Source organism: Triticum dicoccoides, chromosome 1B (assembly GCF_002162155.2).
Source record: "Triticum dicoccoides isolate Atlit2015 ecotype Zavitan chromosome 1B, WEW_v2.0, whole genome shotgun sequence".
Classification (NCBI taxonomy): domain Eukaryota; kingdom Viridiplantae; phylum Streptophyta; class Magnoliopsida; order Poales; family Poaceae; genus Triticum; species Triticum dicoccoides.
The window spans coordinates 166,869,830-166,881,869 of NC_041381.1; positions in this window are offsets into that span (position 1 = coordinate 166,869,830).

The window sequence follows — 12,040 nt, forward strand, 5'->3', positions numbered from 1 at the left end:
TGATCTTCACTTATATCTTTCAGAGTAGTTTGCCATCTGCTCTAGTGCTTCACTTATATCTTTTAGAGCACGGCGGTGGTTATATTTTGCAGAAATTGCTAGTCTCTCATGCTTCACTTATATCTTTTAGAGAGTCTTTTAGAACAGCATGGTATTTACTATGGTTACAAAGTTGGTCCTAGAATGATGAGCATCCATGCTGGGTATAATAAAAACTATCATAGAAAGTGAATTGGATGCTATGATCAATTTGATGCTTGATAATTGTTTTGAGATATGGAGGTAGTGATATTAAAGTCATGCTAGTTGAGGTGATTATGAAAAATACTTGTGTTGAGGGTTGTGATTCTTGTAGCATGCACGTATGGTGAACCGCTTTGTGATGAAGTTGGAGCACAATTTTATTTATTGATTGTCTTCCTTATGAGTGGCGGTCGGGGACGAGCGATGCTATTTTCCTACCAATCTATCCCCCTAGGAGCATGCGCATAGTACTTTGCTTTTGATGACTTCTAGATTTTTGCAATAAGTATATGAGTTCTTTTGACTAATGTTGAGTCCATGGATTATACGCACCCTCACCCTTCCACCATTGCTAGCCTCTCTTGTGCCGCACAACTCTCGCCGGTACCATACACCCACCACATATCTTCCTCAAAATAGCCACCATACCTACCTATTATGGCATTTCCATAGCCATTCCGAGATATATTGCCATGCAACTTTCCACCGCTCTGTTCATATGACACGCATTACTTTTGTCATATTGCTCTTTGCATGATCATGTAGTTGACATCGTATTTGTGGCAAGGGCACCTTCATAATTTTCATACATGTCGCTCTTGATTCATTGCATATCCCGGTACACCGTCGGAGGCATTCATATAGAGTCATATCTTATTCTAGCTTTGAGTTGTAATTCTTGAGTTGTAAATCCATAAAAGTGTGATGATCTTCATTATTAGAGCATTGTCCCAGTGAGGAAAGGATGATGGAGACTATGATTCCCCCACAAGTCGGGATGAGAATTCGGACTTTACAAAAAGAAAAAAAAGAGAAAAAAATAGAAAGGCCAAAAAAAGCCAAAGAAAAAAAAGGAAAAGAAAAAAAATAAAAAGGAAAGAAAAAAATATAAAATGAGAGAAAAAGAGAGAAGGGACAATGCTACTATCTCTTTTTCCACACTTGTGCTTCAAAGTAGCACCATGATCTTCATGATAGAGAGTCGCATATGTTGTCTCTTTCATATACTAGTGGGAATTTTTCATTATAGAACTTGGCTTGTATATTCCAATGATGGGCTTCCTCAAAATGCCCTAGGTCTTCGTGAGCAAGCGAGTTGGATGCACACCCACTTAGTTTCTTTTGTTGAGCTTTCATATATTTATAGCTCTAGTGCATCCGTTGCATGGCAATCCCTACTCACTCACATTGATATCTATTAATGGGCATCTCCATAGCCTGTTGCTACGCCTAGTTGATGTGAGACTATCTTCTCCCTTTTTGTCTTCTCCACAACCACCATTCTATTCCACATATAGTGCTATGTCCATGGCTCACGCTCATGTATTGCGTGAAAGTTGAAAAAGTTTGAGATTATTAAAGTATGAAACAATTGCTTGGCTTGTCATCGGGGTTGTGCATGATTAAATACTTTGTGTGATGAAGATAGAGCAACAGCCAGACTATATGATTTTGTAGGGATAACTTTCTTTGGCCATGTTATTTTGAGAAGACATGATTACTTTGATTAGTATGCTTGAAGTATCACTATTTCTTATGTCAATATGAACTTTTATTTTGAATCATTTGGATCTGAAAATTCATGACACAATAAAGAAAATTACATTGAGAATTATGCTAGGTAGCATTCCACATCAAAAATTCTGTTTTTATCATTTATCTACTCAAGGACGAGCAGGAATTAAGCTTGGGATGCTTGATATGTCTCCAACGTATCTAGAATTTTTGATTGTTCCATGCTATTATATTACCCCTTTTGGATGTTTATGGGCTTTATTTTACACATTTATATCATTTTTGGGACTAACCTACTAACCGGAGGCCCAACCAATACTGCTGTTTTATTGCCTGTTTCAGTATTTCGAAGAAAAGGAATATCAAACGGAGTCCAAACAGAATGAAACCTTCGGCAAAGTTATTTTTGGAACAGAACCAATCCCAGGAACTTGGAGTGCAAGCCAGGGGATCATCGAGGAGGCCACGAGATAGGGGGGCGCGCCCACCCCCTGGGCGCGCCCTACCCTCTCGTGGGCCCCTCGAGGCTCCCCCGACCGACTTCTTTCGCCTATATAAGCCTATGTACCCTAAAAACATTGAAAAAGAAGATAGATCGGGAGTTCCGCCGCCGCAAGCCTCTGTAGCCACCAAAAACCTCTCGGGAGCCCATTCCGGCACCTTGCCAGAGGGGGGATCCCTCACCGCTGGCCATCTTCATCACCCCTGCGCTCTCAATGACGAGGAGGGAGTAGTTCACCCTCAGGGCTGAGGGTATGTACCAGTAGCTATGTGGTTGATCTCTCTCTCTCTCTCTCCCTCTCTCTCGTGTTCTCTCTATGGCACGATCTTGATGTATCACGAGCTTTGCTATTATAGTTGGATCTTATGATGTTTCTCCCCCCTCTACTCTCTTGTGATGAATTGAGTTTTCCCTTTGAAGTTATCTTATCGGATTGAGTCTTTAAGGATTTGAGAACACTTGATGTATGTCTTGCCGTGTTTATCTGTGGTGACAATGGGATATCACGTGCCACTTGATGTATGTTTTGGTGATCAACTTGCGGGTTCCGCCCATGAACCTATGCATAGGGGTTGGCACACATTTTCGTCTTGACTCTCCGGTAGAAACTTTGGGGCACTCTTTGAAGTACTTTTGTGTTGGTTGAATAGATGAATCTGAGATTGTGTGATGCATATCATATAATCATGCCCATGGATACTTGAGGTGACAATGGAGTATCTAGGTGACATTAGGGTTTTGGTTGATTTGTGTCTTAAGGTGTTATTCTAGTACGAACTCTTGAATAGATCGATCCGAAAGAATAACTTTGAGGTGGTTTCGTACCCTACCATAATCTCTTCGTTTTGTTCTCCGCTATTGGTGGCTTTGGAGTGACTCTTTGTTGCATGTTGAGGTATTGTTATATGATCTATCTATGTCATTATTGTTGAGAGAACTTGCACTAGTGAAAGTATGAACCCTATGCCTTGTTTCCTACCATTGCAATACCGTTTATGCTCACTTTTATCATTAGTTACCTTGCTCTTTTTATATTTTCAGATTACAAAAACCTATATCTACTATCCATATTGCACTTGTATCACCATCTCTTCGCCGAACTAGTGCACCTATACAATTTACCATTGTATTAGGTGTGTTGGGGACACAAGAGACTCTTTGTTATTTGGTTGAAGGGTTGCTTGAGAGAGACCATCTTCATCCGACGCCTCCCACAGATTGATAAACCTTAGGTCATCCACTTGAGGGAAATTTGCTACTGTCCTACAAACATGTGCACTTGCAGGCCCAACAACGTCTACAAGAAGAAGGTTGTGTAGTAGACATCAGTGGGTCATTGGATAAATCATAGCAGGAGGAAAGGTCGACCCAAATCCAGTCAGAACCAGCAGATGAAGAAAAGGGGTCAGATCTAGTGGCCTCGGAACCAAGGACGGAGGGGGAAGAAGATCACGTCAGAAAAGAAAAAATGACCCCACGTACAGAGAATCTGCCAGGCAGCCGGACGGCTACACCAAGTACAGTGGACGCGGTGGGCGAGGGGGGGGCATAGCCATGCACCTGACAGTGAATGCTTCGCACATCCACACCAACACCGAGGGGGATTCTGCTGGTGATAGTACCGAGGCCATGCAGGACACCATGCATATCGATGTACTCACTGGGCCATGCCGTGGTGCAACGGTGGAAGGGGATCGCGGACAGAAGGAGGGCTCAGGACACAAAAATAAAAGTTTTAGGAGGAAGGAACGGGTTAATAATGGGGCGGTGCAGCAGAGAACATAGGAGAAGTAGAGCTGGGTGGTAAAAGGGGTGCGGAGGTGATGGAAGTGGATGAAACAATGGAGGAAACCGCAAAGAAGAGGAGGGTGACGGAGGAGAACGGAGGCGAGGAAGGAGGAAACATGAGCGCTGGGCTGCAGCGACAGCCCGACGGGTCCCAATGAAGATTATCGCATGGAACTGGATTTGGGGAATGGCCCGGCAGTTCAAGGGCTTATGTCCCTACAGAAGCAGGATGACTGATACGTCACCAATGTATCTATAATTTTTGATTGTTCCATGCTATTATATTACCCGTTTTGGATGTTTATGGGCTTCACTTTACACTTTTATATCATTTTTGGGACTAACCTACTAACCGGAGGCCCAGCCCGAATCGTTTTTTTGCCTATTTCAGTGTTTCGAAGAAAAGGAATATCAAACAGAGTCCAAACGGAATGAGACCTTCGGGAGCGATCTTTTTGAAACAAACGTGATCTGTAGGACTTGGAGTGGAAGTCAAGAAACAAGCGAGGCAGCCACGAGGGTGCCCGGCGCGCTCCGTACACGTGGGCGTGCCCCCCACCCTCGTGGGCCCCTCGAGCGTCCACCGACCTACTTCTTCCTCCTATATATATCCATGGACCCCGAAAACATCCAGGAGCACCAAGAAAAACTATTTCCACCGTCGTAACCATCTGTATCCGCGAAATCCCATCTTGGAGCCTTTGTCGGCGCTCCGGCGGAGGGGGAATCGACCATGGAGGGCCTCTGCATCATCTCCAAGGCCTCTCCGATGAGTTGTGAGTAGTTTACCACAGACCTTCAGGTCCATAGTTATTAGCTAGATGGCTTCTTCTCTCTCTTTGAATCTCAATACAAAGTTCTCCTCGATCTTCTTGGAGATCTATTCGATGTAACTCTTTTTGCGGTGTGTTTGTCAAGATCCGATGAATTGTGGGTTTATGATCAAGTTTATCTATGAGAAATATTTGAATCTCCTCTGAATTCTTTTATGTGTGATTAAGTTATCTTTGCAAGTTCTTCGAATTATCAGTTTGGTTTGGCCTACTAGATTGATGTTTCTTGCAATGGGAGAAGTGCTTAGCTTTGGGTTCAATCTTGCGGTGTCCTTTACCAGTGACAGCAGGGGCAGCAAGGCACGTATTGTATTGTTTCCATCGAGGATAAAAAGATGGGGTTTATATCATATTGCGTGAGTTTATCCCTCTACATCATGTCATCTTTCTAAATGTGTTACTCTGTTCTTTATGGACTTAATACTCTAGATGCATGCTGGATAGCGGTCGATGTGTGGAGTAATAGTAGTAGATGCAGGCAGGAGTCGGTCTACTTGTCACGGACGTGATGCCTATATACATGATCATGCCTAGATAATCTCATAATTATTTGCTTTTCTATCAATTGCTCGACAGTAATTTGTTCACCCACCGTAATACTTATGCTATCTTGAGAGAAGCCACTAGTGAAACCTATGGCCCCCGGGTCTATCTCTTATCATATTTGCTTCCAATCTACTTTTATTTGCATCTTTACTTTTTGCATCTATATTATAAAATACCAAAAATATATTTATCTTATCATACTATCTTTATTAGATCTCACTTTCGCAAGTGGCCATGAAGGGATTGACAACCCCTTTATTGCGTTGGTTGCGAGGTTCTTGTTTGTTTGTGTAGGTGTGTGGGACTTCTGAGGAGCCTCCTAATGGATTGATACCTTGGTTCTCAAAAACTGAGGGAAATACTTACGCTACTTTGCTGCATCACCCTTTCCTCTTCAAGGAAAACCGACGCAAGCTCAAGACGTAGCAAGAAGGATTTCTGGCGCCGTTTTCGGGGAGGTCTTCGCTCAAGTCAAGACATACCAAGTACCCATCACAAACTCATCTCCCTCGCATTACATTATTTGCCTTTTGCCTCTCGTTTTCCTCTCCCCCACTTCACCCTTGCCGTTTTATTCGCCCTCTCTTTCCCAATCTCCTCTCTCTTTTGCTTGCCTTTTGTTTGCTTGTGTGTTGGATTGCTTGTCGCGATGGCACAAGATAATACCAAATTGTGTGACTTTTCCAATACCAATAATAATGATTTCCTCAGTACTTCGACTGCTCCTCTTAATGATGTTGAGTCTTGTGAAATCAATGCTGCTTTGTTGAATATTATTATAAAAGATCAATTCTCCGACCTTCCTAGTGAAGATGCCGCTACCCATCTAAACAACTTTGTTGATTTGTGTGAGATGCAAAATAAGAAAGATACGGATAATGATATTGTTAAATTGAAGTTATTTTTGTTTTCACTTAGAGATCGTGCTAAAGTTTAGTTTTTGTCTTTGCCTAAGAATAATATTGATTCATGGAATAAGTGCAAAGATGCTTTTATCTCTAAGTATTTTCCTCCCGCTAAGATTATCTCTCTGAGGAACGATATTATGAATTTTAAACAACTTTATCATGAGCATGCTGCCCAATCTTGGGAAAGAATGAAATTGATGATTCGCAATTGCCCTACTCATGGTTTGAATTTATGGATGATCATATAAATTTTTTATGCCGGATTGAATTTTGCTTCTAGAAATCTTTTAGATTCGGCCGCAGGAGGCACGTTTATGGAAATCACCTTAGGAGAAGCTACTAAACTCCTTGATAATATTATGGCTAATTATTCTCAATGGCACACCGAAAGATCTACTAGTAAGAAAGTGCATGCTATAGAAGAAATTAATGTTTTGAGTGGAAAGATGGATGATCTTATGAAATTGTTTGCTACTAAGAGTGCTCCTATTGATCCCAATGATATGCCTTTGTCTACTTTGATTGTGAATAATAATGAATCTATGGATGTGAATTTTGTTGGTAGGAATAATTTTGGTAACAATGCTTATAGAGGAAACTTTAATCCTAGACCGTGCCCTAGTAATTCCTCTAATAATTATGGAAATTCCTACAATAATTCTTATGGTAATTTTAAAAAGATGCCCTCTGATTTTTAGAATAGTGTTAAAGAATTTATGATCTCTCAAAAGAATTTTAATGCTTTGCTTGAAGAAAAATTGCTTAAAGTTGATGATTTGGCTAGGAACGTTGATAGACTTTCGCTTGATGTTGATTCTTTGAAACTTAGATCTTCTTCTCCTAAGCATGATATCAATGAGTCCTCAAAGCAATGATAATTTCCATTGATGAGTGTAAAGAAAGAACCTCTAGATTGCATGCTAAGAAAGATTGCTTTGTAAAAGCGTGTTCTTCTAGTTTCCATGAGAATCATGATGAAGATCTAAAAGTTATCGATGTGTCCCCTATTAAATCTTTGTTTTGCAATATGAATCTTAATAATGATGGGACTAGATATGAGTCAACTTTATATAAAAGGCGTCCCAATGATTCAAAGTTTTTAGATCTTGATGCTAAATTTGGTAAAAGTGGGATTGGAGAGGTCTAGACTTTAAATAGCATTGAACCCACTATCTTGGATTTCAAGGAATTTAATTATGATAATTGTTCTTTAGTACATTGCATTTCCTTGTTGCAATCCGTGTTGAATTCTCCTCATGCTTATAGTGAAAATAAAGCTTTTACCAAACATATTGTTGATGCCTTGATGCAATATTATGATGAAAAACTTAATCTGGAAGTTTCTATACCTAGAAAACTTAATGATGAGTGGGAACCTACTATAAAGATTAAAATTAAAGATCATGAGTGCTTTATGTGGGGTGCTAGTGTTTCCACGATTCCGAAAACTTTATGTGATATTCTAGGTTTCCATGATCTTAATGATTGCTCTTTAAATTTGCACCTTGCGGATTCCACCATTAAGAACAAAATGGGAAGGATCAATGATGTTCTTATTGTTGCAAATAGGAATTATGTGCGCGTAGATTTTATCGTTCTTGATATAGATTACAATCTTTCATGTCCTATTATTCTTGGTAGACCTTTCCTTAGAACGATTGGTGCAATTATTAATATGAAGGAAGGGAATATTAGATTCCAATTTCCATTAAGGAAAGGCATGTAGCACTTTCCAAGAAAGCAATTTAAATTACCTTATGAATCTATCATACGAGCTACTTATGAATTGAGTGCCAAAGATGGCACTACTTAGATCTATCCTCGCTTTTATGCCTAGCTTGGGGCGTTAACCAATAGCGCTAGTTGGGAGGCAACCCAATTTTATTTTAGTTTTTGTTTTTTTGCTTCTGTTTAGTAATAAATTTTTCATCTAACTTCTTTTAAGATGTTTTTTTATGTTTTAATTAGTGTTTGTGCCAAGTAGAACCTATAGGATAACCTATGGTAATAGTTAATTTGATTCTGCTGAAAAATAGAAACTTTGCACGCACGAAAATAATTTTAGTAATTCACAGAAACGTGATTTGGCGTTGATTCTTTTTGCTGTAGATCAATATACAAATTTCCCAGGACTTCCTATTTTTGTAGGAATTTTAGAGTTCCAGAAGTACTCGAGAGTTACAGATTGCTACAGACTATTCTATTTTTGACAGATTCTGTTTTTCGTGTGTTGTTTGCTTATTTTGATGCATCTATGGCTAGTATTAAGTGGTATGAACCATAGAGAAGTTGGAATACATTAGGTTTAACACCAATATAAATAAAGAATGAGTTCATTACAGTACCTTATGTGGTGGTTTTGCTTTCTTGCACTAACGGAGCTTATGAGATTTCCTGTTGAGTTTTGTGTTGTGAAGTTTTCAAGTTTTGGGTAAAGATTTGATGGACTATGCAATAAGGAGTGGCAAGAGCCTAAGCTTGGGGATGCCCATGGCACCCCAAGATATTCAAGGATAACCAAAAGCCTAAGCTTGGGGATGCCCCGGAAGGCATCCCCTCTTTCGTCTTCGTCTATCGGTAACTTTACTTGGAGCTATATTTTTATTTGCCACATGATATGTGTTTTGCTTGGAGCATCTTGTATGATATTAGTCTTTTCTTTTTAGTTTAACACAATCATCCTTGCTGTACACACCTTTTAGGAGAAGCCCACTTGATTAGAATTTATTAGAACACTCTATGTGCTTCACTTATATCTTCTGAGCTAGGTAGTTTTGCTCTGTGTGCTTCACTTATATTTTCTAGAGCACAGCGGTGGCTTAATTTTAAAGAAATTGTTAATCTCTCATGCTTCACTTATATTATTTTGAGAGTCTTTTAGAACAGCATGGTATTTTCTATGTTTATAAATTTGGTCCTAGAATGATGGGCATCCAAGTTGGGTATAATAAAAACTATCATAGAAAGTGCATCAAACACTATGATCAATTTGATGCTTGATAATTGTTTTGAGATATAAAGGTGGAAATGTTAGAGTCATGCTAGTTGGGTAATTATGAAATTGAGAAATACTTGTGTTGAAGTTGGCAAGTCCCGTAGCATGCACGTATGATAAAAGTTGTGTGACAAATTTGTTGCATGGGGTGCTCTTTTAATTGTCTTCCTTATGGGTGGAGGTCGGGATCACGTGATGGTTAACTCCTACCAAACCTTCCCCTAGGATCATGCGTAGTAGTACTTTTGTTCGAGGGCAAGTAGACTTTTGCAATAAGTATATGAGTTCTTTATGACTAATGTGAGTCCATGGATATACGCACACTCACACTTCCACTTGGCTAGCCTCTATTATGCCGCGCAACCTTCGCCGGTATCATGCACCCATTATCTACCTTCCTGAAAACAACCACCATACCTACCTATTATGGCATTTCCATAGGCATTCCGAGATATATTGCCATGCAACTCTCCATCGTTCCGTTTATTATAACACGTTCCATCATTGTCATATTGCTCTTTGCATGATCATTTAGTTGACATCGTATTGGTGGCAAGGCCACCTTCATAATTTTTCATACATGTCACTCTTGATTCATTGCATATCCCGGTACAACCCCGGAGGCATTCATATAGAGTCATATTTTGTTCTAAGTATTGAGTTGTAATTTTTGAGTTGTAAATCAATAAAAGTGTGATGATCTTCATTATTAGAGCATTGTCCCAAGTGAGGAAAGGATGATGAAGACTATGATTCCCACACAAGTCGGGATGAGACTTCGGACTTAAAAAAAAGACGCCAAAGAGCCCACCGAAAAATAAAAAATAAAAAAATGAGAGAAAAGAGAGAAGGGACAATGCTACTATCTCTTTTCGACACTTGTGCTTCAAAATAGCACCGTGATCTTCATGATAGAGAGTCTCCTATGTTGTCACTTTCATATAATAGTGGGAATTTTTTATTATAGAACTTGGCTTGTATATTCCAATGATGGGCTTCCTCAAAATGCCCTAGGTCCTCGTGAGCAAGCAAGTTGGATGCACACCCACTTAGTTTCTTTTGTTGAGCTTTCATACATTTATAGCTCTAGTGCATCCGTTGTATGGCAAACCCTACTCATTCACATTGATATCTATTGATGGGCATCTCCATAGCCCGTTGATACGCCTTGTTGATGTGAGACTATCTTCTCCCTTTTTGTCTTCACAATGACCACCATATACCACATATAGTGCTATGTCCATGGCTCGCGCTCATGTATTGCGTAAGAGTTGAAAAAGCTGAAGCGCGTTAAAAAGTATGAACCAATTGCTTGGCTGAAACCGGGGTTGTGCATGATGGGAGTATTTCGTGTAATGAAAATGAAGCATGGCCTAACTATAAGATTTTGTAGGGATGAGCTTTCTTTGGCTATGCTATTTTGATAAGACATGATTATTTGTTAGTATGCTTCAAGTATTACTATTTTTATGTTTTATAAGCTTTTATATTGAATCATTTGGATTTGAACAATCATTCCACAATAAAGAAAATTACATTGAGAATTATGCTAGGTAGCATTCCACATCAAAAATTCTGTTTTTATCATTTACCTACTCGAGGACGAGCAGGAATGAAGCTTGGGGATGCTTGATACGTCTCCAACGTATCTATAATTTTTGATTGTTCCATGCAATTATATTACCCATTTTGGATGTTTATGGGCTTTACTTTACACTTTTATATCATTTTTAGGACTAACCTACTAACCGGAGGCCCAGCCCGAATTGCTTTTTTTTTGCCTATTTTAGGGTTTCGAAGAAAAGGAATATCAAACGGAGTCCAAACGGAATGAGACCTTAGGGAGCGATCTTTTTGGAACAAACGTGATCCAAAGGACTTGGAGTGGAAGTCAAGAAACAAGCGAGGCGGCCACGAGGGTGCCCGGCACGCCCCCTATAGGTGGGCGCGCCCCCACCCTCGTGGGCCCCTCGAGCGTCCACCGACCTACTTCTTCCTCCTATATATATCCATGGACCCTGAAAACATCCAGGAGCACCACGAAAAACTATTTCCACTGCCGTAACCTTCTGTATCCGCAGATCTCATCTTGGAGCCTTCTTCGGCGCTCCGCCGGAGGGGTAATCGACCATGGAGGGCCTCTACATCATCTCCAAGGCCTCTCCGATGAGTTGTGAGTAGTTTACCATAGACCTTCGGGTCCATAGTTATTAGCTAGATGGCTTCTTCTCTCTCTTTGAATCTCAATACAAAGTTCTCCTCGATCTTCTTGGAAATCTATTCGATGTAACTCTTTTTGCGGTGTGTTTGTCGAGATCCGATGAATTGTGGGTTTATGATCAAGTTTATCTATGATAAATATTTGAATCTCCTCTGAATTCTTTTATGTGTGATTAAGTTATCTTTGCAAGTCTCTTCGAATTATCAGTTTGGTTTGGCCTACTAGATTGATCTTTCTTGCAATGGGAGAAGTGCTTAACTTTGGGTTCAATCTTGTGGTGTCCTTTCCCAGTGACAGCAGGGGCAGCAATATTGTTCCCATCGAGGATAAAAAGATGGGGTTTATATCATATTGCATGAGTTTATCCCTCTACATCGTGTCATCTTTGTTAATGCGTTACTCTATTCTTTATTAACTTAATACTCTAGATGCATGATGGATAGCGGTCGATGTGTATAGTTATAGTAGTAGATGCAGGCAGGAGTCGGT